The following is a 26604-nucleotide window of genomic DNA, read 5'->3' as shown; positions in this document are numbered from 1 at the left end:
TCTGAAAGTCTCCTTTTTTGCAGCAGACATGAAAGGAAATTTACTGAGCTGTTCAACTGAAAAATTTATGCCTCATTTCAGGAGAGTGGGATGGGGAGACCCTTTCAAATCAGCTGCATCACTGTGCCACTCTCCCCCTTCTGGCCCAAAGCCCAAAGCGGGAAGGTCTGGAAAAACAAAACCAGAATATACGGACATTTAATCAGGCAGTTCAGCCCCCTCTCTCAGCGGTAAGGGCAAGGAGGTGGGCAGACAGAAACTGAGCCCAAGTGGCCCACAGGCCCTTTCAGACCTTGGGATCCACTGCCCCCCGGCCCTATGGCTGGACTAGCAACTCTCAGAAGTGCAGGCCACCACTGGAAGCAGCTCGCCTGGGAGGCTGCAGTGGTTTGTCTATAAGGACTCCTTTCCATTAGCAGGGAGGAATCTGAGTATTCTGCCTTTCAAGGCCTCTTGCTTTACTTAACATTGTTCTCTTGGTTAAACTCTCAGCGTGGCTCAGTGGAAAGAGCCTGGGCTAGGGAGTCAGAGGTCATGGGTTCGACTCCCGGCTCTGCCATTTGTCAGTTGTGTGACTGTGGGCAAGTCACTTAACTTCTCTGTGCCTCAGTTACCTCATCTGTAAAATGAGGATCAACTGTGAGCCTTTCGTGGGACAACCTGATGACCCTGTATCTCCCCCAGCGCTTAGAACAGTGTTCTGCACATAGTAAGTGCTTAACAAATACCAACATCATTATTATTATTGCTCCTTATTGTGTTTCTGATTCATTGTTATCTTAGACTGTGAGCTCTGGGTGGAAGAGGGACCATGTCTGATCTAATTACACTGCACCTACCCCAGTGTTCAGCATCATGCTCAGCCCATAGTAATCTCTCAATAAATGCCATTACTCTAGACATTCAAAGCAGGTATGTTTCTACACGTAAGAAATCCTTTAGGTCCTGCAGACTCAGCTGGGTACCCCCTTACCTTGCACCAGCACTAGGACCTGGTAAGCCTTATCTTTCCCAGCTGACCATGGTGGATAGAAGTATGGCTTTTGGGAGAACTGGCACCCATAGGGCATATAGGTAGTCACGCCAGCATTCGGCCATGGGTCCTAATCCCAGCTCCATCACTTGTTTTCTGTGTGACCTCAGGCAAATCACTTCACTTCTCAGTGTCTCAGTTACTTCAGCTGTAAAATGGTGATTGAGACTGTGAGCCCTTCATGAGACAGGGACCATGTCCAATCTGATTTGCTTGTAATCACCCCAGTTCTTAGCACAGTTTCTGGCACATAGCAAATGCTTAACAAGTACCACAATTATTATTATTAGCCAGCTTCTTGTCCTCTTCTCCCAGCTCCCATTCTGCACCATGGGTCTCTGGTCTCAGGCTCTGGCAATGCTGCAGTTTGGAGTTCTAGGTGGCAAAGTCGAGTCCTGAATGTTGCTGAAAGGAAAGCATAACTCCTATTTGGGAAACACTGCAGGAACCCAGGGAACAACAGGCCCAGGCCCAAGATGCTGCAAGGCCTGCTGGGATAAGGAACAACTGACTCCAAACCTAAGCCGTTGTTATTACCCTGGGGTTTATTCAGGAAATGCCGGCCATCAAGGGTCCTGAAGTCTTAAGTGTAGATCACAGTGGATTGGGTGGCAACTGCTGACCCTCATGGAAGCCAGATATAGAAACACATGTGATACCCTATACTGACATGAGGCATATACTAGTAGTAGTATTTAATGAGCTTCCCTTGGTGCAGAGCACTGAACTAGTTGTTTGAGAAATAAAGAATAACCAAGTGACACATTCCATGCCACAAGAAACTTACACTATAACGGGGTAACATAACGATATCAGAAGTACTACTTTATAGAAGTATGCTCCAGGCCCCAGAGGATTTCCATAGGGTGATCAGTGACCCTCTCCCAGTCTCCTTGATCCCAGCAACTGCTTCCAGGCAGGATATTTCAATGGTAGGAGCCAAGGCTGAAAATGAAAACTCCAGAAGTTTCCGGTGCCATAACTGTACTGGACAAGAGACCAACTAGCTGAAAACCCAACTTTGTGGAATAAAATTGGATCAATGTCTACCCTAGCTGGACAGTCCCTACATGTCCTCTGGTTCCCCCCAGATGAATTCAGACATGTCACCTTAGAATCCATAAGCCACACATGACTTCCTTTGGAGTCACTGGGAGTCGGAAGAGCAATTCCTAAAATGGAAGTAGGTGCATCTGTGAAGAAGGTGAGCAGTGGAAAGTCCAAGAGAAAACTGAAAAGGGCCATGCTGTGGGGGACAGGAGGCCTTGAGGAACCAAACCCTGAACACGATGTCCTCTCTTTGGTTCACTCTCCAAAAGTCTGCCATCACTTTCTTCCACTCAAGAGCTGCCAAATCCTTAGCCAGAAAAGCAAGAGAAGCATCACTGGCTAACAAGAGAAAGTGGAGACAATGCCCAGGCTTTGAGACCTCCCTCCTGAAGCCTCAGCCACTCTCCTCAGGAAATCAATCAAATGAGGGGACAGCGTCACTCTCCCAGTGAGCTTTTCCCGAGTCCACTAGTGACTCTAGGTGAGGGACAGAAGGGAGACACTGAGGTGTAGCAGTGTAGTGTTGGCTTAATGTGCCCATAAGTGTATAATCGTGGAAATGGGGGGAATGTTCTGTAATTGACAGAAGAGTAATTGAAAGGTGAACAAAGGATAGAGTCCTGCCTTCAGGACATCTCTACCTGGATGGCCCAACACCTCATACTAATTATGTCCAGAACAGTCACTTATCTTCCCACCCAAACCCTGTCCTCCCCTTGATTGAAGATCTCACTGTAGACCAAACTACTACCCTTCTTATCTCACAAGTTATAACCTCGACATCTCTCTCATTTAACCCACATATTCAATCTGCCACTAAACGCTGCCTGTTCAACCTTCACAGCATCACTAAAATCCATCCTTTCCTCTCCATCCAATCTACTACCACATTAATCCAAACACTTATCCAATTCTATCTTGATTACTTCATCATCCCCCTTGCTGATTCCCCCAGCCTCTTTTCTCTCCCTGCTCCAGGCAATACTTCACTCTGCATATTTTTCTACAAAAACATACACATTTTATATAATTATTTAAAAAATTTTTTATGTATTTGTTGAGCATTTACTGTATGTCAAACACTCTTCTAAACACTGGGGTAGATATAAATCTGTTAGATTGGACACAGTCCCTGACCCCCATGGGGCTCACAGTTTAAGCAGCAGGGTGCTCAAGAACTTCCAAGGATGCCCATTCACATCTGCATCAAACAGAAATTCCTTACAATTGGCTTTAAGGTATTCAATCACCTTGCCCCCTCCTACCTTACCTTATTGATCTCTTCAGCAGCTCTGTCCACACTTCACTCCTCTAGTGACAACCTACTCACCGTACCTCAATCTCATCTATCTCACCCCAACATCATTCCTACATCCTCCCCCCCAGGGCCTGGAACTCCCTCCCTCTTCATATCTGACAGACGATCACTCTCCCTACCTTCAAAGCCCTATTAAGGTCACATCTCCTCCAAGAGGCCTCTTGGATTAAGCCCTCTTTTCCCTGACTTCCTCTCCCTTCAGTGCAACCTGACTCCATTCCCTTTAGTCATCTGGTATTCACCCCACCCCTCAATCCTAAAACACTTTTGTACAGATCTGAAAATTATTAATTTTCATTAATGTCTGTCTCACCCTCTAGGCTGGAAGCTCCTTGGCAGGGAAAATGTCTACCAACTCTATTGTAATATATTCTCTCAAACAGTATAGTGCCCTGCACCCATTAAGTGCTCTGTAAATACCATCGATAAATTGATGATTTTTAAAAAAATTCATGGATTGATTGGAGGGATGGAAAAGTGTAAATAGTGAGTTTCCTGCAGTCATCTACCTAAGACTGGTTTTCTTTAATGTCTTCAAAAATAATCTGTTAGAAGGACTAACCTATGAAATTTCCAAGTTTGTAGATGACACTAGCAGGCTGGTGAGGAAGCCCTAGAAAATCCTCATGAAACTGGGTGAGTAGGCACAAAAGTGAGAGCTGTTTCAGTGTTAGCACAGGCAAGGTTACTGTCTCAGTTGAAAAATTGTCCTAATTATAATTACATGATGATGAGTTATAAACTATCAGTCACAGTCCAGGAGACAGTTTTTGTAGTCACTGTTAACTGTTTCTTCAAAAATATGGTATATTGTGCAGCGGCAGCTAGAGATCTGAAGAGCATAGAAGAAGGTCATAGAAAATCAAAGGGCAAAGTTTTATAACTATTTAGAGAAACAGCGTGGCCTAAAGGGTCAGGGAGTAAGAAGGACTTGGATTCTAATCCCAGCTCCATCCTTTGTCTGCTGTGTGACCTTGGGCAAATCACTTCACTTCTCTGTGCCCATTTTACAAATGAGGGATTACAACTGTAGGCCTAACATGGGACATGGATTGTATCTACACCCAACACTTACCATGTATCTACACCCAACACTTAGTACAGAACCTGGCACAGAGTAAGTGCTTAAGAATACCACTTAAAAAAAACAAAACATAGAGCCATGATAGTGCTCCACACTGAATTTTAAGAACAGTGGGGGAAGTGGCGACTTCCCAGACCCAGTTCTCCACCCTCCCCCCGTGCTCCCCTCTCTCTCCTCGCCCCCCCACCCAACACACATACACACTGGCCGTGACACTCAGAGCCCTGTCTTCTGCAGAAGTGAGGATTGATGAAGGAATGCCTGATGAAACTTGGTACCACTGGTCATTCTGAACTTGAAGGGGGAGAGAGAAGGTGGAGGGAAAGTGAGTTTACATTGCTGCCTGAGCCACCTTGCCCAACAGCACTTACATTTGTGTTGAAAATGTTTAATGTTGCCTCGCTTTCTATTGTTGCCTCCTGCAACCTTCTTAGACTGTGAGCTCCTTTTGTGCAGAGACTGACTTCATTCAGTTTTTCTATATGTATCACCAAAGGCAGAGAGAAGCAGCAAAGCTTAGTGGAAAGAACGCAGGACTAGGAGAAAGAAGAACCGTGATTTAATCCCAGCCCTACCACTTGCCTGCCATGCGACCTTGGGCCAATTAACTTCCCTGTGCCTCAGTTTCCTCATCTGTAAAATGGGGATTCAGAACCTATTTCTCTTCTCCCTTATCCTTTGAGACTCATGTGGGAAAAGGGCTGAATCCAGGTTGAATATCTAATATAATAATAATAATAATGTTGGTATTTGTTAAGCGCTTACTATGTGCCGAGCACTGTTCTAAGCGCTGGGGTAGACACAGGGGAATCAGGTTGTCCCACGTGGGGCTCACAATCTTAATCCCCATTTGACAGATGAGGTAACTGAGGCACCGAGAAGTTAAGTGACTTGCCCAAAGTCAATATCTAGCCCAGCTCTTAGTAGAGTGCTTGGAACATACAAGTGCTTAAAAATACACAGTTATTAATGGCAAAGTACAGCATTATACATACTCTAGGCTCTCAATAGACATTACCATCTTGCCCCACTGCTTTCCAACCACAACCCAAAACATTCACTTCACTCCTCTAATGCCAACCTACTCACTATTCCTCAATCTCATCCATCTCACCAATGACCCTTCGCCCATATCCTCTCTGCGGCCTGGAACTCCCTCCCCTTTCATAGGACAGGCCATCATTCTCCGAACCTTCAAAGTCTCACTAAAATCATATCTCCACCAATAGGCCTTTGGCCTTCCCCAACTAAGCCTTCATTTCCCTTACTCCCTCTCCCTTCTGTGTCACCTTTGCAATTTTATCTATACTCTTTCACCACTTGATAGTCACTCCACCCTCAGCCAAACAGCATTTAATATACATATCTTTAAATGACATATTATAAATAGCTATTTATTCGTATTAGTATCTATTTCCCCTTATAGACCGTAAACTCATTTGGAGCAGGGAACATGTCTGATAATTGTTGTATTGTACTTTACCAAGCATTTAGTACAGTGCTCTGCACATAGTAGGCACTCAATAAATACCACTATTGGCTGATATCCAACATTGATTTATTTAAATTAATGTCTATACCCCCTCTAGACTGTAAGCTTTCTGTAGGCAAGGAATGGATGTGTCTACCAACTCTGTTACACTGTATTCTCCCAAGCCCTTAGTACAGTGCTCTGCACACAGTAAGTGCAGTAAGATTGATGATGATGGAAGAGGAGGAGGAGGAAGGAGGAGGGAGGAGGAAGGAGGAGGAGAAGGAGGTAGGGGGGGTCCCAGCATCTTAAGAAGGGCAACAAAGCTGGAGATGGTGCAGGAAAGGTCAATCAAAATGACTAGAGGGTTGGAGAAGCTCCCATATGAGTACAGATCTTCAGAGTGAAATATAAGAGTTAAGCAGGGATATGTTTGGCATTTACAAAATCTTAAAAGATGTGGTGTTGTTCTCCAAATCCCACAACACCAGGACAAGGGGGTGGGGGGGGGGGGGGGGCTGGGGCGGGCACTGAAACCAGAAGGTGGTAGGTTAAAAATAATCCAAAGGAAACACTTCTCACACAGCAGGTGGTAAACATATGGAATGCATTACCACACAAAGTTGTACAGGAAGAAACTATCAATAGGCCTAAGAGCATTTTGGATAAAGTCATGGACAAAAGCTCCATAGTGGTTACTAGAGGGAAAGTTACTAGTGAGATGCAGCACTGTCTAGCGGATAGAGCATGAGACTGGGAGTCAGAAGGATCTGGATCCTAATCTCAGTTCCGCCACTTGTCTGCCTTGTGACCTTGAGCAAGTCAATTCACTTCTCTGCTGCCTCAGTTACCTCATCTGTAAAATGGGAATTAAGCCTGAATCTGCCCCAGTGCTTAGAACAGTGCCTGAGACATAGCAAACACTTAAATACCAAACACATCCCTAACCTGTGCATATATGTCAACTAAGGCCACTATCACCTGGTTTCTATAAGCATCTTGTCAGCATTGATGGAGACAGAATTCTGGACTGCATAGACCACAGGGGTCTCATGATCCAGTGAATGCCGCCCACCCCCTCCACCTACCAAAACCATGAAGAAGCTCTGAACGGCAACAGTGAGGCAGGTAGATGGCCAGCATAGTTGTAACAACTGCTAGAACATATTAGAGGAAGACTATGCTGGAGCTGAGAAAAACCTGATGCTGCTTTAGTTTCTCCCCCTAGACTGCAAGCTAGTTATGGCCAAGGAACTGGTCTAACAACTCCACTAATACTGTCTTCTCCCAAGCGCTAGTAAAGTGCTCTGTATACTTAAGTGGTTAATAAATACCTTTGGTGATTGAGTGATTAACAATAATGGATAACAGATCTTATTATTACTGTCAGATTCATTAATGTGTGGTTGGTACTGCTGTTTCATTTTTGTCATTTCTTTCATGTGTCTCTGTCATCAGCTCCCTCCTACCCCAACCCTTCTAGAGTTCACTATTTCTCCTATGCATAATTCAGTCACTCATTCAATCATATTTATTGAGCAAGTAAATAAGAGTATAGTACTGTACTGTAAAACACAGTACTAAGGGCTTGGAAGAGTACAATATAACCAAAAAACAGACACATTCCTGCCCACAATGAGCTCACAGTCTGGAAGGGGGAATAATACTCTTTCATCTCCCCCATAGACGCTAAGCTCCTTATGGGAAAGAATCTCTTCTAACAACTCTGATGTATTATACTTTCCCAAGAGTTTAGTACAGTGTTCTGCACACAGTAAGTGTTCAATAAATACCATTGATTGATTGAGGTTTATATAGACAAACGATCACATTTAAATGATTATCTTTGTGCCTTTCCCTAGACTTTTTACTGTGCCTTGCATCAACACAGTAACTGCAGTAAACAAAAGTACTAATTGGTCTGTTCTTTTGTTCTTAAGGTTTGTGTTCTTATACTGTGTTGCTACGTTTTCAAGGTTTATGATTTGCTCAAACCTACTTCAACATGGCCTTGGTCTTGAGTGTGGGAAGCAGCATGGCCTAGTGGAGAAAGCATGAGACTGGGAGTCAGAAGGATCTGGGTTCTAATTCAGGGTCAGCCAATTGCTTGCTGTGTCACCTTAAGCAAGTCACCTAACTTCTCTGTGCTTCAGTTTCCTCGAATGTAAAATGGGATAACTGTTGTCCCTCCAACTTGGACTTTGAGACCCCAAGTACTGGGTCTGACCTAATGAACCCGTACCTGCCCCAGCACCTAGAACAGTGTTTGACACATAATAAGCACTTAAATACTGTAAAAACAACACAAAAGACTTCCCCTGGCCATTCCCACCTGCACCCCTCCAAAATGTGCACAGACTGGCTAGTTCACTTCCTACATGCCTGCGCTTTCCCCATGGAGAGGGAAGGAAACCAATGGCATTGATTTGCGAGGACTCTCGACTACAAGGAGTGAATTTACAGAACTGTACTTTTTGAGTAAAAAAAATTGTATCTATTTTTGAAAACAACAATAATACCAATAATCCTTAACCTTTTAAGACCTTAGAAGTGTTTAGCCAGAATTTTCTGTGAAAGAAAAGAGAACCAAATATTTCCAGTGCCTATACTAAGAATTCAGTGGGAGAGAAATGATTCCTTAAGTTCAAGAATCCCAAAATACAATGCAAATGATTTTCAGAGACCTGTTGAAATTTCCACCCAGCAGAAGGCACAATAAGGGAGGCAGGCAGGCAGGCAGGCAGGCACAGTCTTATTCAAGAAGTGAAACCTTAACCTAAACCACTGGATGATTAAGCAAAAGGTTCCAGATAAGATAAATGCAGAGAGATTGAGGAGGTTTAGAGATGTGTAGGCAGTGAAATATACAAAATCCCCTGCAGCAGTACTTCAGCATGTATAATATTTACATCAAAAAAAATCCCCTTTGCTGGCCAATGAGCTTACTTGCCTTTCCTGGAAAAGTTCCATTTTATGTATCTGAAAACTTTGAAATGATCTTTTGGAGTGGGTCTCTGGAGGTCTTCTGGGTCTCTTTGTCCAGGGGCCTCATTGTAGACAGCAATAATCTCCTTAGAAGAGGGCTGACCAGCCTTTTGTTTTGATCCACTCTAGATCGATAAGTTTTTGAAATGATTTGAAGGTTACCTCATGACTACTGTGAACAGCCTGTGATGGTATTGATTGGACTTTCTTTTGAAGATTTGGTAAAAATAAGAGCAAGTGGCTTCTAGGGTACCACAGGAAAATAGACTGCCAGGTCCATGTGGGCAGGGAACATATCATTATTGTTATATTTGTTCATTGCTTACTATGTGTCAAGCACTGTTCCAAATGCTGGGGTAGAAACAAGTTACCAACTCTGTTGTGTTCTCCCAAGTACTTAGTTCAGTGCACTGCACCCTGTAATTGCTCAATAAATACCACTGATTGACAGAATTATTCTTCCTACATTGGGCGTTTTCATTATGAACCTACCCAACTCTTTTTTATATGGATATATCATTTTATCCTGTAAGCCCCACCACTTGAAACACAAACTTGTTGACACTAAAATGACTTGATGGTATGAATAATGATTATGGACACTCAGATGTAAAATAAAAAAATACACAGTCTTAGAAAAAGGCTGATTCTCTAGGGGCTAAGAATCACTTGAGATGTGCTATATGCATTTTGTTCAGCTAAATCTGTCAAAACCATATGTTCCCCCAGAGCTTTTTCTGGAAGACTTTCCAGCACATAAATGAGATGAAAGAGTGCATTAGGTGTGAGGGGACACAGGTTAGAAAAGAAGAATTGGGGAAGGGGCTTATAGTTAACTTTTTCGGCCCTTATAGTTAGGATCAGACAAGGGTGGAAAAGAAGTAGAAACAAGATTTCAATTTCAATTTCCAATGAATGGATTGCTAGTTTTCCATTTCAAATATAATTCACCCTATTCTGCCAGATGGGAAACTAAGAGAATATTTGATTTCAAAAAAATAAGCTCTGTGGACTATTATAATAATAATAATATTTGTTAAGTTCTTACTATGTGCTAGGCACTGTTCTAAGCCTTGGGGTAGATACAAGATAATCAGGTTGAATACAGTCCCAGTCCCACAAAGGACTCACAGTCTTAATCCCCATTTTACAGATGAGAGACCTAAAGGACAGAGAAGTTAAGTGACTTGCCCAAGGTCACACAAGTGACAAGTGACAGAGTCGGCATTAGAACTCATGACCTTCTGACTCCCAGGTCCATGTTCTATCGTCTACCCACTAGGTCAGGCTGCTTCCCATTGGAAGAATTCATATTTTTCAATATCCACAGTATATCTGTTCCTCTCAAACATTCATTCACCTAGACCTTTATAGAAACATGAGTCAAGCATTGAAATCAAGGGCAATGCTATCTATGCAGATTGTCTGGCAATCCTAGCCTGCTCTCAACTGGGCATAAAGGCTGGTGAAGATGAAGGGAGGACGGTGGTGGAAGGGAAGCACTGAAGGAAAAGGATAATCATGAAGGAAACATCGGTACAGATGACAAGGGGGCAGCAGGGAAGGAGCAGAGGCCAGGGATATGTTCCGAGTGTGGCAGTCGGCTTGAAGTGCTCCTGTCAGCCCCTCTTTTGAAATTCTTGTCTTCATCATTTTATTTTGGGGAAAAAAACTTGGCTTAGCGGAAAGACACAGTTCTGGGAGTCAGAGGATCTGGGTTCTAATGCCAGCTCTGCCACTTGACTGCTCTGTGACCTTGGACAAGTCACTTCACTTCTCTGTGCCTCAGTTGCCCCATCTGTGAACTAGGGTTTCAATACCTGTTCTCCCACCTACTTAGACCTTGACCCTCACGTGGGACAGGGACTGTGTCGGATGTGATCGTCTTGTACCTATTCCAGCTCTTAGACAGTGCTTGACACATAGTAAACACTTAATACCATTATTATTTGTAGTATCTTTTTTTTTTTCAAAATATCCTCCAACCTTCAAGTGATCAGTGGGAGAAAATATGTATTGTGATTTGTGAGCTGTGGGGGTCAGAAAGCCAAATCTTTATTTCGGCTGCCGTGCTGGGAATACAAAGCCAAAGATTCAAATTGCGCTGAACGTACTGAGGCAATCCCAGAGACTCAGCTTTCTTTCTTGGGCTTTCAGTTCCTTATCTTGGGCTCTTAAAAGGTCCTCTTTGTGCCGCTCTGGCTGGTTCAGACTTGGTTCAACTTAAAGAGGTTTTCTGAAATGTTTACTCAGGAAACCCATGGAATGCACTGAAACAAGTGAAGTCCGTGTTTCCACTATTTAATGAGGCTCTTTCTTTTCATCTATCAACCACCCATTACTGTGCTAGAAAGAGGCGAACATTGTCAGAGAATTGAAGACTTGAGCTATCAGTTTTGTAGAAATCAAAGGGGAACCGTAGCAATCCCAGTACGGATAGAAAAGTTTTATTAACTTTTCAAATGTCAAAGGAAAAAAGGTCTTAAAGGGGATTTGAGAATGCTCCTTCAGTTGCCATATTGGAAACAGAAACCTAGCATTGTGTCAGTGTTTGAAAACAAGAAAGGGGAAACTACCCAGAAAGTGGAACTTGTGTTTCATCCAAACACAGTGACGTTCAGAACATAAACCAAATCGCACATGTGGTCAAAAGTTCAGAAGGTGCACTTTAAGAAGTTGGTATCAGAATACTGTTTTCAGGATGGTTTGGGGAGCTTTTTATTAAAATGATTTTCATATTGCCTCTTCAGTGTATGCTCCTTAATGAGTCAGATCCTTCCTTAGAGTAAAACTAGGCTTAGCTTGAACTGCTGTCTTTTTTCATGTCTATTTTGAAATCTTTGTGACCAATAAGGAAAAGTCATGAGCCCTATTCTCTCCATTATGAAGGGGAAGAGAGGATTGTCTCATATCTCCCTAGAAATACTGCTGCAGGAAAAGTAGAAGGGGGAGAAAATAGTCCCACAAGCAGAGAGTTCATGGCTTCTGGGCAGGGCTGGTTCAGAACTCAGGTCATCCTGAAATGGGAATGAATTTGCCACCCTCTCCCTTGAATGAAGTAGACAAAGAGCTACTTGCATCACAGCAGGCATGCAGCTTAATATAATTATGTCACACTAAAGATTTGTAAAAGTCTGTCCCAACCTTTGTCAAGAATATTCTCAGGGAGAAACCAGTGATAAACACAATCTACCTACAATTAGCAGCTGTCACAATGGCCATTCTTTAAAGCTTCTGAGGAGAAAATCCTTTCAGAATTGCCAAGCTATCCCACTGCCATCCAGTTCCCTCCCCACCCATCATGCCCATGCGCCCTGAAGGGCCTGCTCTCTTGCTTACAGCCTGAAGCTGGCCTTGTCTTCCCTGAGGTGCCTTGGAAACATTTAATTATCTATGACATTTTCAGCGAAATAGAGGGGAGGTTAGAGAGTAGAGTGTCCAGGAAATAGGTCAAAAAAGGTAGGAAAGAGAGAAAAATCAACAAAAAAAGAAAGAAAAATTAAGCCAAAGAACATGTGTTTAGCTACTGAGGTTCTCTCCCAAGTGGTTAGTACAGTGTTTTATACTCAATACACACTCAATAAATATCACTGAGTGACAGAAAAAATTAAAGAAAGAATGAGAGTGGAGGCGGGCAGTGGAAGGAACATAGAAAGGACAAAGCAGAGGTGCCCAGAGGAACAAAAAGGATACAGCCCAAACATAAGCCACAGATTCAATACTCACTGAGAATCAATCAATAGTATTTATTGAGTGGTTACTGTGTGCACAGCACTATACTAAGCACTTGGAAAAGTACAATACAACAGAGTTGGTAACACATTCCCTGACCACAGGGAACTTAAATACTCACCTCTGCTAGTCCCAAAATTGGGGGAAGGAGGGGAGGCCAGGAGAAGAAGGGCAAGGGGAGAGAGATCTTCAGCCATAACAGCCAAAAGCAGATGTCTTAATAGATCCTGCTTTAGAACTCCAAAATATGTCAGCATATACCTACTGTGGGGAGTCTAGTCATCTTACTTTAGCCACCCCACACAAGGCAGACTCCAGGTGATGGTTTCATTGGAGTAACCAGTCTGTAATTTATTATATCTATAATTTATTTATATTAATGTCTGTCAACGCTCCTTACTGTAAGCTCGCTGTGGGCAAGGAATGTGTCTACTGTTATAGCGCTCTCTCAAGTTCTTAGTACAGTGCTCTGAACACAGTAAGCACTCAAGAAATATGATTGAACACTCCAGCGTTGCCTCAGTGTGACTTTGGGAGCCACCCTAGTAGAGATTAGAACAAGAAGCTCCCATAAAACGATTCTCCATCTGACGCACGAAAGCACGCTGCCAGTGGAGATCAAGGGTAGGGGTGAGGAGAGTTGTTTTCCTCTCTGAGGCTCCTGAGTTTGCCTTGCTGGGCAGAGGCCAGAGTGGCGTTCCGCTGGTTTTTCTTGTTATTACTGAGGTTTCATATGTAGCAAAACACAAGTGTTTCTCTGTTTCTTTGGCCTGGAGAGTTGTCTCAACCCTGTCTCAACTCCTATAGGCCAGCCACCGTGTGTTAGACCCCAGGCCCCTAGCCTCTGCAAACAGCAGAGAAGAAAATGGTGGGTCTTAGGGAGGCCTTGATATTATCAATTTGCTTTTATTTTTGACTTCACTTGGGAGCAACCTAATGTTAAACCTGATCCTGGACTGAGGAAGAGGGCTTCATGTAATTGCCAGCTGTTTTCATTGGACTGGCCATTTTACAGGCATCTGTTTATTTTCTTAGTCCTTATTGTGGTCTACAAATAATCCTGCCCTTCTGTTTGTGCAAGCCAGTAGCTGATCACTCATGTTCACTCCTGTCACTAACCTGGGCACTGTCCATGCTTTCTATGCAAGATTTAGATAGGATTTATGGAAGGGGGTCACTTCTATTTTTTTTCTGAATGGATAAGCTTATTATTAGAACAATAGGCCCGTTAACATGTGTGTCACAGAGCAGGAAAATCAGTTCCTTTCCCAAATCCAGCATTCAGCATTTTGATTGGCTGAAAAGAAAGCTGGCAACTCTCAATTGGTTAAAATTCCCTGAGGTTTATTTATGTGGTTATTTTGGTTCTTTCTTTTTATTTTAAATATATCAGCATTTTTCCACAACCTCAAGCTATTCTCACCACAGTAGGCAGAAAGTTAATATGTATGACAGAAGCTTGTTAAATTTGGTTCCAGCAAAGTGGAAAGATCCTAAAAACACAATCAGCTACAGAAGCAAGAGCACTTAGTCGGGCTCCCAAAGGGAGATTGAACCTGATTTCCCTCCTCCCCCCACTGAAGGGGGAAAAACAGGCTGCTGTAAACCCATGGAGGAATGCAATTATGTCCCCCGTGCACTTAAGAGGAAGGAGAAAGGAGGGGTAATGTTTTTTCCCTTCCCTCTTCCCTTCACTCACTCCCACCTCCAGGTCCTGAGAAGTAAATAAGAGTTACACTTCGTTGCAGGGGTTGGAAACAGGAGAGAGTGGGGCTTAACTGAGACATTCAGAGTCTTGGGCACCATTTTACACAATCTGGACTGACTCCCCTTTCAGGGGCTCCTGTTTCAGTCCCTCGGAAAGACGCAAAAGGAGACTCTGAGAGACAGGGCAAGGGGAAGTTGTTTTGCCCTCCTGTCTGCACTTCTGGTGGGTATGTAACTGCTGGATGTGAAACTACAAGGTAGCTATACCAGAGCTCCAGTGGAATGTGCAGCTTATGTAACTAATCCATCTGATGAGTAGGAGGGGGAAGAGGAGCAATAGTATTTATTAAGCCCCGGCTGGGTGCAAAGCTCTGCATTAAGCTCTGGAAAGAATATGTGGGTGAAAATTAGAGGTTCCCTGGCCATCCAAGGGGCAAGAAAGAGATTTACTGACATTTTGGAAATGCTTTGGATCTAATGTCGTTTCCATGCTGATAGGCTCAACTCATAACCAGAAAACATGTGTGAAACAAGAATTAAATTGAACCAACTTGGATTTTTTAAATAGTATTTGTTAAGCCTGGCACTGTTCTAAGCACTGGAGTAGATACAAGCTAATCAGGTTGGACACAATGCATGTCCCACCTGGGGCCCCCGGTCTTAATCCTCATCATACAGATGAGGTAATTGAGGCATGGAGAAGTTAATTGACTTGCCCACAGTCACAAAGCAGGTATGTGGCAGAGGAGGAATTAGAACCCAGGTCCTTCTGACTCCCAGGCCATTTCTCTATCCACTAGGCCATGCTGCTTCTCAATTTGAATGTTGAAGACAAGTTGATAATTGGATTTTGGGTTGAAGGCTGATGACCCGTGATGTAAAGGACACACTGGCAGCATCATTCCTGTCCCGGAAACAGAGCCTGAGGGATCACGAAGATTCCAATTCCCTAGAGTATACATTTTCCCTTGATACTCACCCCACCCACGGTCCCACAGCATAGGTGTACTTATCTGTAATTTATTTTAATGTCTGTTTCCTCCTTTAGACTGTAAGTGCCTGGTGGGCAGAGAACATGCCTACTAAATCTGTTGTATTGTACTCTCCCAAGCATTCAGTACAGTGCTTTGCACACAATAAGCACTCAATAAATACCAGTCAGTGAGTGGTATTTATTGAAAGCTTACTGCATTCAGAGCACTGCACTCAGCCCTTGGGAGAATGCAACACAATATAACACATTCCCTGCCCACAATGAGCTTACAGTCTAGAGGAGAAGATAGTCATTAATATAAATAAATGTTACAGATATACATAAAGATAAATTGTACTCTCCCAGTGAGTACAATGGGGATGAATTAAGGGAGCAAGTCAAGGCGATGCAGAAAGGGTGGGAGAATAAGAAAGAGCTTAGTCAGAGAAGGCCTCTTGGAGGAGATGTGCCTTCAGTAACGATCTCAAGGGGAGAAGAGTCATTGTCTGTCAGATATGAGGAGGCAGGACATTCCAAGCCAGAGGCAGGATGTGGGTGAGATAGACAAGATCGAGGTAAAGTGAGAAGCTTAGCACTGGGGGAGTGAAATGTGCAGGCTGGGTTGTAGAAGGAGAGTAGCAAGTTGAGGTAGGATAGGGAAAGGTGATTGAGTGCTTTAAAGTCAATGATGAGGAGTTTCTTTGATAAGCTAAGAGGATAAATATGGTATTGAAAAGGCAAGCACACTCCAAAGTATTGAAACTAAGAAACTCGTAGATGGCTATTCTACTGCTTTGGGAACCTTAGATTGGATGAGAATTCATGGGCTCTCCCAGTAAGCATTTGGGAAAGGGCAGGCAAAAGAGGGCTCAGAAAGAAGGAACCTCACAATGAGTCTTCGACTAGATCAGGGGAGAAAAAGAAATCTAGCTTTTGGAGTGTTTTCCTCTCCTAAAAACCCTGGGAGAATATTGCAGCTAAGTTAAAATAAAGAGTAGGAACAGTGAAACTAAGTCTGACAAGCCACTGTCAATTGAGGAATTAAAGTGAATCAAGGAACACTCCTGAAGGGAAGGTTCTTGATGGATAAGAAAGGAAGAATGTTCAAATACGAGCAGGAAAAGAATCAAGCTCACCATTCAACATAGGTCCATGGGGACCAATAGCATACTGGATGATTCAACTACCTATCTCTATTAATAGCAGAGGTTTAAAAGATTATTCATTTTTTGAAATTTGGACTTTCTCCAAAAGAAAAACTAGGAAATAAAATTTTAAAAACCCACAAGTTTTGGAATGAAAACAAGGCTGACAAAAGAGAATCTTAAATGTTCTGACTTCCTCATGGGGATTCTGCCTCAAATTTCTCTTTGTTCCAAACATTTGAAGACATAGTTATAATGGTTGCTCGTGTTTCCCTATAATGTTTAATATTGACTTGAGGCAGTCTGTCATCTGTACTTTGTTTCTCAGAACACTTTGCTCATGACAGGAATCTAGATTCCACCAGGAACTTGTTTTAGTCTAAGTTCTAGTAACTGTTCAAAGAAGAGAGTGCTGACAGTCTCCCTCTAGACTGTAAGCTCATCGGGCAAGGAATGCATCTGTCACATCATACTCTCCCATGCACCTGGTACAGTGCTCTGCACAGAGTACACTGAGTACGATTGACTGACATGCTATGCATAGGGCTATTGCCAAGATGCATGATGTGCAACTGGCATACTCTCCCACACTGCACAAAGGAAAGAGCACTGCTCCACTGTCATATTGGCCAATTTCATTGCCTGACTCTGTTTTTGATTCTGCTTTATGACTTCACGATTTTCTTTTAGTTTGGTTTAGTTTGGAGTTCTCTACTCTTCTCCATCTACTCAATCATATTTATTGAATGCAGTGTACAGAGCAATATACTAAGCACTTGGGAGAGTACACTATAACAGAGGTGGTAGACATGTTTCCTGACCACAGTGAGTGTTCTCACACCCTGGAAGAGTTCATCCGCTGGATTACTGGTAGTTTCAACTACCGTCTTTGCGGTTGAGTTTTAAATCGATATCATCAGTCCTGACCTCATCTATATTACAAGGTCGCATTTCCTTCTGCCTTCAGGATGTCTTCCCTTGGATGACTGGTTGGCCCCTTAATTTACTAGATACCACACTGAATTCATTTTCTCCCCTCAACCTTCTCCCTTTTCTAACTTTCCCAACACTCCTGACACACCGCCATGCTTCCTGTCTCATAAGATCCACTCTTTCTTACCTTCCAAGTGCTTCCTTTTAGTTACACCTGTCATGTCATGTTTTAAAACACTTGTAGGGTTTTGTTTGTTCTTAATGGTATTTGTTAAGCTCTTACTATGCATCAGGCACTGTACTGGCAATTCTGTTGCCAAATTGTACATTCCAAGCACTTAGTACAGTGGTCTGCACATAATAAGCGTTCAATAAATACAATTGAATGAATAAATGAATGAATGTACTAAGCAATGGAGTAGACGTACGCCAAACAGATTGGACATAGTCCATGTCCCATGTGGGGATCACAGTTTTAATCCCCATTTTACAGATGAGGTAAGTGAGGCATGGAGAAGTTAAGTGACTCGCCCAAGGTCACACAGTAGACAAGTGGCAAAGCCATGTTGAGAACTCAGGTCCTTCTGATTTCCAGGCCCATACTTTAGCCACTAAATCACGCTGCTTCTCCAGTACGTTTGACACAAATCACTTCCCTCTTTGCAAATCTCCAATAAATCCTTACTGCTTCACTGAAGCATTTTGGCCAACAGCTGGCTCCCTCATCTATTCGGTCACATCTTACTCTACATTCAGGTTCATGCTCAGCACTACTCATAAACTAACCAAATCCTCTGTCCACTGCTGTTGATTCTCCTAACTTCACCCTCATTGCTCATACATTTCCACTGGCTTTGGCTGCACCAAATCAGGTCCTTTACTTCTAGGTCCTTCTCAGAAGACACCACTTCCAGGGGGTGTCCCTGATTAATTCTTTACCTTCCCAATGTATTCATCAAAATATGTCTGTCACCTTCATTAGATTTAATTATGGTATTTGTTAATCACTTACTACATGTACATGCCAGGAAATGTACTAAGTGCTGGGATACAAGCAAATCGGGTTGGACACAGCTGGTAAATTTCTTGAAGAAACTTGTTTATTACTTCTTTTGTTTGTTACCCAAGGGCCACTAGTTCAGGGCTGTGAACTCAGTAGACACTCAAATACTGTCGATGCTGGTACAAATGACATTCTCTCCTGCACTCTTGTATTTATCTATATATTTGTTATCTTCGCAGTCAGCCATTTTTATCTATTTTTATTTCTGTTCTCTTGCTTTTATTTATGATATACTTGTCAATAAGATTGTAAGCTCCTTGAGGGCAGAGAGCTCTCCAGTCTCCTACTGCAGTGTCCTGCACACTGAAGCCATTCAATCAATGTTGTTATTACTGATCTATCAGAGCCTATTATCAGAGCCTATCCGTTCCATGTTAGCAAATGCCAGTTTGTTCTACCTGATGCTCTTAAGAATGCAGGCCCTGGTAGTCAGAGAGCCTGGGAGTCAAAGGACTTGGGTTCTAATCCCAGCCTGCTGTGTGACTTTGGACCAGTCACTTAACTTCTCAGGGCCTCAGTTTCCTCATCTGTAAATGGGGATTCAATGCCTATTCTCTCTCCTATTTAGAGTGTGATCCCAGTGTGGGATAGTGACTCTGCCTGACCTTTTTGTTTTGATATATTCCAACACTTCATACAACGTTTGGCAGAGATTTAGCACTAAGCAAATACCACAGACTATTCTTATTATTATTTAACATTTAAAGTCAAAATGTAGCTCTGAAGAACAATCAGATTGGCTAGAACAGTGACTTTGAGGGTGCCAGAGCTGGAGCTGAACATCTGGAAATTCAATTTCTTTTTTAATCTGCTTTACATTATTCTATCTAGATATATACTTGGTGCTTTTACACCCTTTAAAAGAAATACCAGTTCTTTGCATAGATTAGTGAAATCAGTTGTAAAGTTCAAAATACATTTCAGTGTAAAATGAATATATAATATAATGGAGTTTTATTATTAACATTACAGTCAAGGTGGGGTTTATTTGTCCCTTTCTGCCTAGATAATTTAAGATTCCTGCTTTTCCGAGGAAGATATCTTTTTCATTTAACGTCTTCTCCAGATACTGCTTCCTGGATCATGTCATTCCTTCCTCCCTGTCTACCCTCTTCTCCTAATAGGACCGCTCACCATCAGCCTCTCCAAATAACTGGGAGATTGGTGGTGGTGGCAGCTAAGGGTGGTGAGATGCAAGAGATGGGGCCCCACCATGCAGGACCACGCTTTTTCCTAGGGGGAAGTGAACAGGGAGGAAAAGTGTGCAGTCAGTCCTCCTATAGCATGAAGGCTATTTTCTTGATGAACCTTGCGCTAAGGAAAGTTTGCCTTTGATGCTCACGTTCTGACCAACCCACTACCCTTGCAAACTATTTCTTCCGATAATGTGCTGTGTTCTATCCAAATACATGTGTGTTGTTGAAAGAACATTCCCTAATTCTATCCAAAACACCGAACCTAGCAAAAACATCCAATATGAGTGTACTGACCACACAGCTGTCACTCATCAAGTGGATCCTCAATCCATGGCATCGTTTGAGTGACTGCAAAATACAGAACAGCTACCATGCACCCAGGAGAAGAGAAGCAAAGTACACATACCCTTTCCTCAAGGAGCTTACAATTGAACAGGGGCTTCAGACAGTCATAAATTGTTTACAAAAAGTGGGAACAAATGGAAGACAAGGAGAAGCAGCGTGGCCTAGTGACTAGAGTATGGGCCTGGGAGTCGGAAGGACCTGAGTTCTAAACCCGGCTCAGCCTCTTGTCTGTTGTTTGACCTGAGCAAGTCACTTATCTTCTCCATGCCTCAGTTACCTCATTTGTAAAATGGATATTAAGATTGTGAACCCCACGTAGGACAGGGACTGTGTCCAACTTGATTAGCTTGTTTGTACCCTAGAATTTAGTACAGTGCCTGGCACATAGAAAGCACTTAACCAACGCCATCAAAAAAAAAAAAGAGAGCGAACAGTAGCATGAATGTCAGGATGAAGGAGACTAAATTATTGAATATGCAGTTAAACCTACAGTTCTACAAAACTGTGGAGGATGGACATAAATACATAAATGTCGGATACACAAATGCTAAATGCATAAGCATTCTCCTTCCTGTTTATGCTATTTAGACTCTGAAGTTGGCCATTGAGATAGTACTGTTGGGCTAACGGCAGGGATGAGGCCTCAGGTGTGTCCACAGATGTAAGACAACAGTGACCCAACAGAAACCATTTTAGAATTTTACAGGCAGCCACTCTGAGTTATTTTCTGGATCCTTCCCCCTGTACCAGTCAGCCAGGGTCCTCTGCATGGGAAAGAGGTTGCCCAACTCCACACCACTGGGATTCCCTTCAACCCTATCTCCAGATTCAAGGCCAAGGAATCTCCAGCCATGTGAGACCTTCTCCACCTTCAGATGGTTGGAAGGCCATAGCTATGGCTTCAGCTGTGGTAGTTTGACCCTTGAATTGGGACGTGAGGAGTCAGAAGCTCTTCTCCTCTATCCACAATGCTGTATGGCTCTGGTCAAATTTTTCTCACCCTTGTCTCATATTGTTTTATCATCAGCAGCATCAATGAAATTTATCGAGTGCTTACTAGTGCAGAGCACTTGGGAGGGTACAATACAGAGTTGGAAGACACAGGCTTATAACCTAGAGGGGAAATTTTAGTGTTTTCACCTTTCCTTATTTGTCTTCACCAACTTCCTCTTCATCTTACTCATAGATTGTGAGTCCCTTGGGGGCAAGGGGCCGTTTCTCATTCTCACTTGTGTCATTCTTCCCAGCCCTCTGAACAATTACTACACATATCATGTTTAATATTACTACTTTCAGACCAGACTTGTTGTGCAGGCTGTCTCCACCTCTAAATAAAAATCAATTACTGTACTGAAAAAAATTATCTAGGTGAAAGACATTTACTACATTGTTCCAACAGTGGTAGTAATCGACTATATGAAGCCCTTAAAATGTGCAAAGTACTCTATCAAGCCCTGGGAAAAATCCATGAAGGTGGATCTAAACCCGTCCTCTGGCCGGCAAAAGACTCACCATCTAAAGGAAGGACAGAAACAGTGGAAATGACCAGTGAAGTTCAACAAAACTACCACTGTAATGTTATCACAGCATCATTGCAGGGGGCACTGTTCCTCGGGGCCCCTCTCTTCTCCAGGCAGGGCTGTCTTTGGTCCACACTGCCTCAGTTTCTTCAGTGTCCTAAATGCTGTGAAGCTAGACCTCCTCCTGTCTTCCACCCCTGAGGTGAGCTTCTTCCTGAGGAGGTGGGCAGCAAGGGTCAACAGACCAACCCTCTCCCCACCTTCAAACCCTTTTTAAATAATAACAATAACTGTGGTATTTGTTAAGCACTTACTATGTGCCAAGCACTGCACTAAATGCTGGGGTAGACACCAAATAATCAGGTCCCTTATAGGATACACATTCTAAATAGGAGGGAGAACAGGTATTGAACCCCCATTTTGCAGATGAGAGAACTGAGGCACAGAGACATTAAGTGACTTACCAAAGGCCACACAGCCAACCAGCAGAAGTCAGTATCAGAATCCATGACCTTTGACTTTAGGGCCACGCTCTTTCTACTAGGCCACACTGCTTGTCAAATCACATCTCCTCCAAGAGGCCTTCCCTAAGCATTCAGTTTCTCCCTCTACATCACCTATCCACTCAGGTCTGTACTCCTAAATGCTTGAAATTCATCTCAACCTCAGCCCGGTACTTTTATACATAACCTTGTCTTGTCTTATGCGTCGAGTCACCATGGACTCATCTCTCCCAGAACACCCCACCTCCATCAGCAATCGCTCTGGTGCATCCATAGAGTTTTCTTGGTAAAAATACGAAGTTGTTTACCACTGCCTCCTTCTCTGCAGTAAACTTGAGTCTCCGCCATTGACTCTCTCCCATGCCGCTGCTGCCCAGCACAGGTGAGTTTTGACTTGTAGCAGATTGCCTTCCACTCGCTAACCACTGCCCAAGGTATGAATGGAATGGACAGGCCTCTGCTTGACTCTCCCTCCTGTAGTCTAGACTGGTGGAGTACTGGAAACTCTCCAGGTGTGACCCTGAGAGGGGATACATAACCTTATATCCTGCCATTTCCCCTATCTGTAATTTATTTTAATAATAATAATAATGTTGGTATTTGTTAAGCACTTACTATGTGCAGAGCACTGTTCTAAGCGCTGGGGTAATGTCTCTCTCTCCCTCTAGACTATAAGCTCCTTGTGGCAGGGATCGTGTCTACCTATTCTATCTTACTGTGCTCTCAAAAGCACTTAGTATAATGCTCTGCCCACAGTAAGGGCTCAATATATGCCACTGGTTGATTTATTAATTTAGTTTTCAGGTCATAAGGATAGGGAGAGGGTGCATTTCTTCTGTTGAACTCTCCCAAGTGCTTAGAGCGGCATTTGAAACCCAGTAGGTCCTCAATAAATGCCACCTATAGATTGACCTATTCACTGAGGGGGGCATTCAAAATCTTTCCCCAGATGGAAACCTGCTCACCCCAGCCACCATTACAGCCAAGGAAAGGCTTTTCTCTACGTGACACATGACATACTTACTCCCCACCCTGGACCCTGCCTTGTCTGAGGGCCCATGGGGTCAGAGGGAAGGAGTTGATGTCATTATGTCCTTACAGCCATGGGTTTATACAGTCGCTTATGACAGTCTGCTCCTGCCTCAGGACTAAGAACAGTGCTCAGTGAATGAATGTTTATCTTGAAATTTAAGATGAGAAGGGTTTTTCTTTCTGCCTATGTGACTAAGCACTTGGGCCATTTGTGTGAGTCAATGTCTGTGAAGTCTGAAAAAGTGAAGGGTTCTACTGCATTCACCAGTGTGCTATTTATACTCTGGTTCCTTCCCCGCCTCCACCCCTGCCCCAATTTGATCCTTCCCCCCACTCCAGGTAGCCCAACTGTAAAGGTGCCCTGTCCTCCTGGATAGCAGTACTCAAGCTGACAACAGATCCCAGCCAGCTCAGAAACGTACATTTCTGACATTAATTCTCTATAAGTCTGATGGATAGGGTGCTTATTCTTTGTTCCTGAAAACCCCATATATTTCACATCACACACAAACTGCCAAACAGTACGAGACTTGAAGGAAAAATTGTGGGGCAAATTGAGGTAATATGGAGAAACCCATGCAAAATGATTTTTTATTCATTCCTCCAAAGTAATCATTCCCGGATTCCTAAAAATGTGCTCGTTCCTTTAAAGTAGTCAGAGGAGTAGCTCTGTATTGAAGAAGCCCCAAGACTGATATTTTTGGTATTCTGAGAGGGAGTGACTAGAAAATAAAAGTCAATGACCTGGATCTGCCACCTACATTTTGCGTGGACTTAATTTACGACCCTGGCTTCTCTATGTTGTATTGCATTACTGTTCACAAGAGCAAGAAGCTATCCTACCATTTCTGCTTTTCATTTCTCTGGAGGCCAGAATGGAGATAATGAATTACTAGGAGAGAGAACTGGAATGTATCTGTTCCACGCTATGTTCTTCAGCAGGAAGATTCACTAGCTACAGTGTGTCTTACACATTTTATCCCATCCCTATTCTCCAGTCCTGGGTCAGTGAATAATGTATTTCATGTTACAGAAGACTTCGCCTTAGCTGCCTATTTTCAGTGACTCACCTCCTCTGAACTACAATCTCTCTGGGTTTGGAGTTTTTCAATTTGGGTCTTCATCAAAAGGTGATTCTCAGGGCTGGTGGAGTGACGGTTTGTAAGAAATCCTTCCAGTCACTTTTGTCCTATGACAGCTTCCCTCAAGCTGTCTCAGAGGAAATATAATTGTGAAGGAAAAAGGCATTCAACTTGGCAGCCAGAGCAGCTCTTCCCCTCCAGGGACACATGTCCTCCTGATACATAGAGGACTCTCACAAATTCCTCCACATCATCCAGGTGTGGGCCCAGGCCAGGGGCCCAGGCCATCTACGAGCCAGACAACAGTCAGTTGTCCCTTCACCTACAATTCCGCATGGACACTAGAAAGCTACAAACATTCCCCAGAACTTCCTAATCCCTAATTCCCAATTGTGTATTCTTTTCCAGTGCTTAGGTACTCTGCAAACAAAGAGCGCTTAATAAGTAATGATGATTATGGTATGTATTCAGCACTTCCTATGTGCTAAGCACTTTATTAAGCACTGGGGTAGATTCAAGATAATCAGATCACAGTCTAAGTAGGAGGGAGAACAGATTGCAGAAGAGGGAATTGAGGCACAGAGAAGTGTAGTCACACTAAGGTCACACAGCAAAGTGGAAGAGCCAGAATTAGAACCCAGGTCCTCTGACTCCCAGGCCCATGTTGTTTCCACTATGCCACTCTACTTTTCAATGCTATTACTACCATTCTTATTTAGATAACTGGCTCTGTGCTCTCCAGCCTGCTCTACTCTCTCTCCCCTCCTCCCTGCATCACCCGGGGCATTTTCCATTTGAGTTCTGGATACTGGAGACATATGAGGTGGCCGAGGAGGAGTTTGAATGATTAATTGATTCATTCATTCTATTATATTTACTGAGCACCTACTGTGTGCTGTACTCTGTCCACTGTACTGAGAGAGTACAACACTGGAATTAACAGTCACATTTCCTGCCCACAACAGGCTTACATTCTACAGATGTTTACCCTCCTCCTGCAAAACATGCCTGGAGAAGGAGAAGAATCCCTCTCAATATAACATTCTCTTACTCTTCCCCCAATCACTGGCTAACCTATGAGTTCATTTCCACAGGTAGGTGGTAGTTACATTTGGGGAAAAGAGACTCATAATAGAGTACTAAATGAAAAAGAGTTGCATAAGGGAAAGGTTATTAATCACTGTGGGCAGGGAACAAGTCTACCAACTCCATTATATCAAATTCTCCAAAATGCTTAGTACAGTGCTCTGCACAGTGTGCAATATAATTGACATTAGATGACACACGCTTAAACATTAGTATGGAAATTGAGGTGAGCAAACATTCCCTTTTTCTCCCAACATTCTGTTACTTCTATCAATCAATTAATGGTATTTAGTTAGGGCTTACTTGGGACACTGTGAGAGAAGAATATGGTATTGGGGGCTGTGGTGCTTTTTTAATGGTTTTTGTTAAGCACTCACTCTGTACCAGACACTGTACTAAGTAATGGTTAGATACAAGCTAATCAGGTATTTGTTTGGGACTTACTCTGTAACAAACATTGTGCTAAAAATACAAAAAATTCAGTTTGGGTACAATCAAAATAGGAAGGGAAAAGGTACTGAATCACCATTTTACATATGAGATGATTTTTGAGGCATAGAGAAGTCAAGTGACTTGTCTAAGGCAAATGCCTACTTGTTTTGTTGCCTGTCTCCCCCGTTTAGACTGTAAGCCCATTGTTGGGCAGGGACTGTCTCTGTTTCCAAATTGCACATTCCAAGTGTTTAGTATGGTGAATTGCACACAGTAAGCGTTCAATAAATACGATTGAATGAATGAATGGTGGAGTGGGATTTGAACCCAGATCCTCTGACTCCCAAGCCTGTGTCCTTTTGCACTAGGCACGTAGCTTTGCAGGCACGTTCTTTTTCTGACACTTGTGAATGTATTTATACCTACCTTCAGCACTTATGTATAAATATGTATATATATATATAGTGCTACATCTACTATAATTGACTAGATATACTATAATATATTCAATACTATAGTATAGTACAATATACTATACTACGGTTCATATAGTATATAGTATAGTCAATTATTTACATGACCACTCTGGTTGTCAATACTTTTATGTTTTCTTTAGGGTTTGGGAGCAGGGAACAGCATTTCTTTATCCAATACTTTCCAAGTCCTCAGCATAGTGGACTGCCCCAACTGGCCACTCCATAAATAACTGTTACTACTTGGTTACTGGCTACCCAGCCCTGTTCCATCATAGTCTAACAATTGGTCAGACCTAGCGTAGGCGTACACTGATCTTATTCATTCTCTCTCCCTGTCTGTTGCTCAGTAGAACACATTGTATAACAATGATTTTCAAGTACTTTGAGAAATGCTCTGTGATTGCTGAATAGTAGTAAGTTCTCCTTGACTGCTTTGGG

The 26604-nt window shown here is 42.9% G+C and overlaps 1 non-coding gene across 1 annotated transcript; it reads right to left on the bottom strand.

Annotated features, from left to right (window-relative positions):
- Positions 1 to 22450: 22450 nt before the first annotated feature.
- Positions 22451 to 22588, bottom strand: LOC114809473. The gene has a single exon (XR_003757257.1). It is a non-coding gene; the product is annotated as a small nucleolar RNA SNORA7 (small nucleolar RNA).
- Between the last annotated feature and the right edge of the window lie 4016 nt (positions 22589 to 26604).

This window comes from Ornithorhynchus anatinus, chromosome 2 (genome assembly GCF_004115215.2).
Source record: "Ornithorhynchus anatinus isolate Pmale09 chromosome 2, mOrnAna1.pri.v4, whole genome shotgun sequence".
Lineage (NCBI taxonomy): Eukaryota > Metazoa > Chordata > Mammalia > Monotremata > Ornithorhynchidae > Ornithorhynchus > Ornithorhynchus anatinus.
This window is presented reverse-complemented; position numbering and strand designations above follow the sequence as displayed.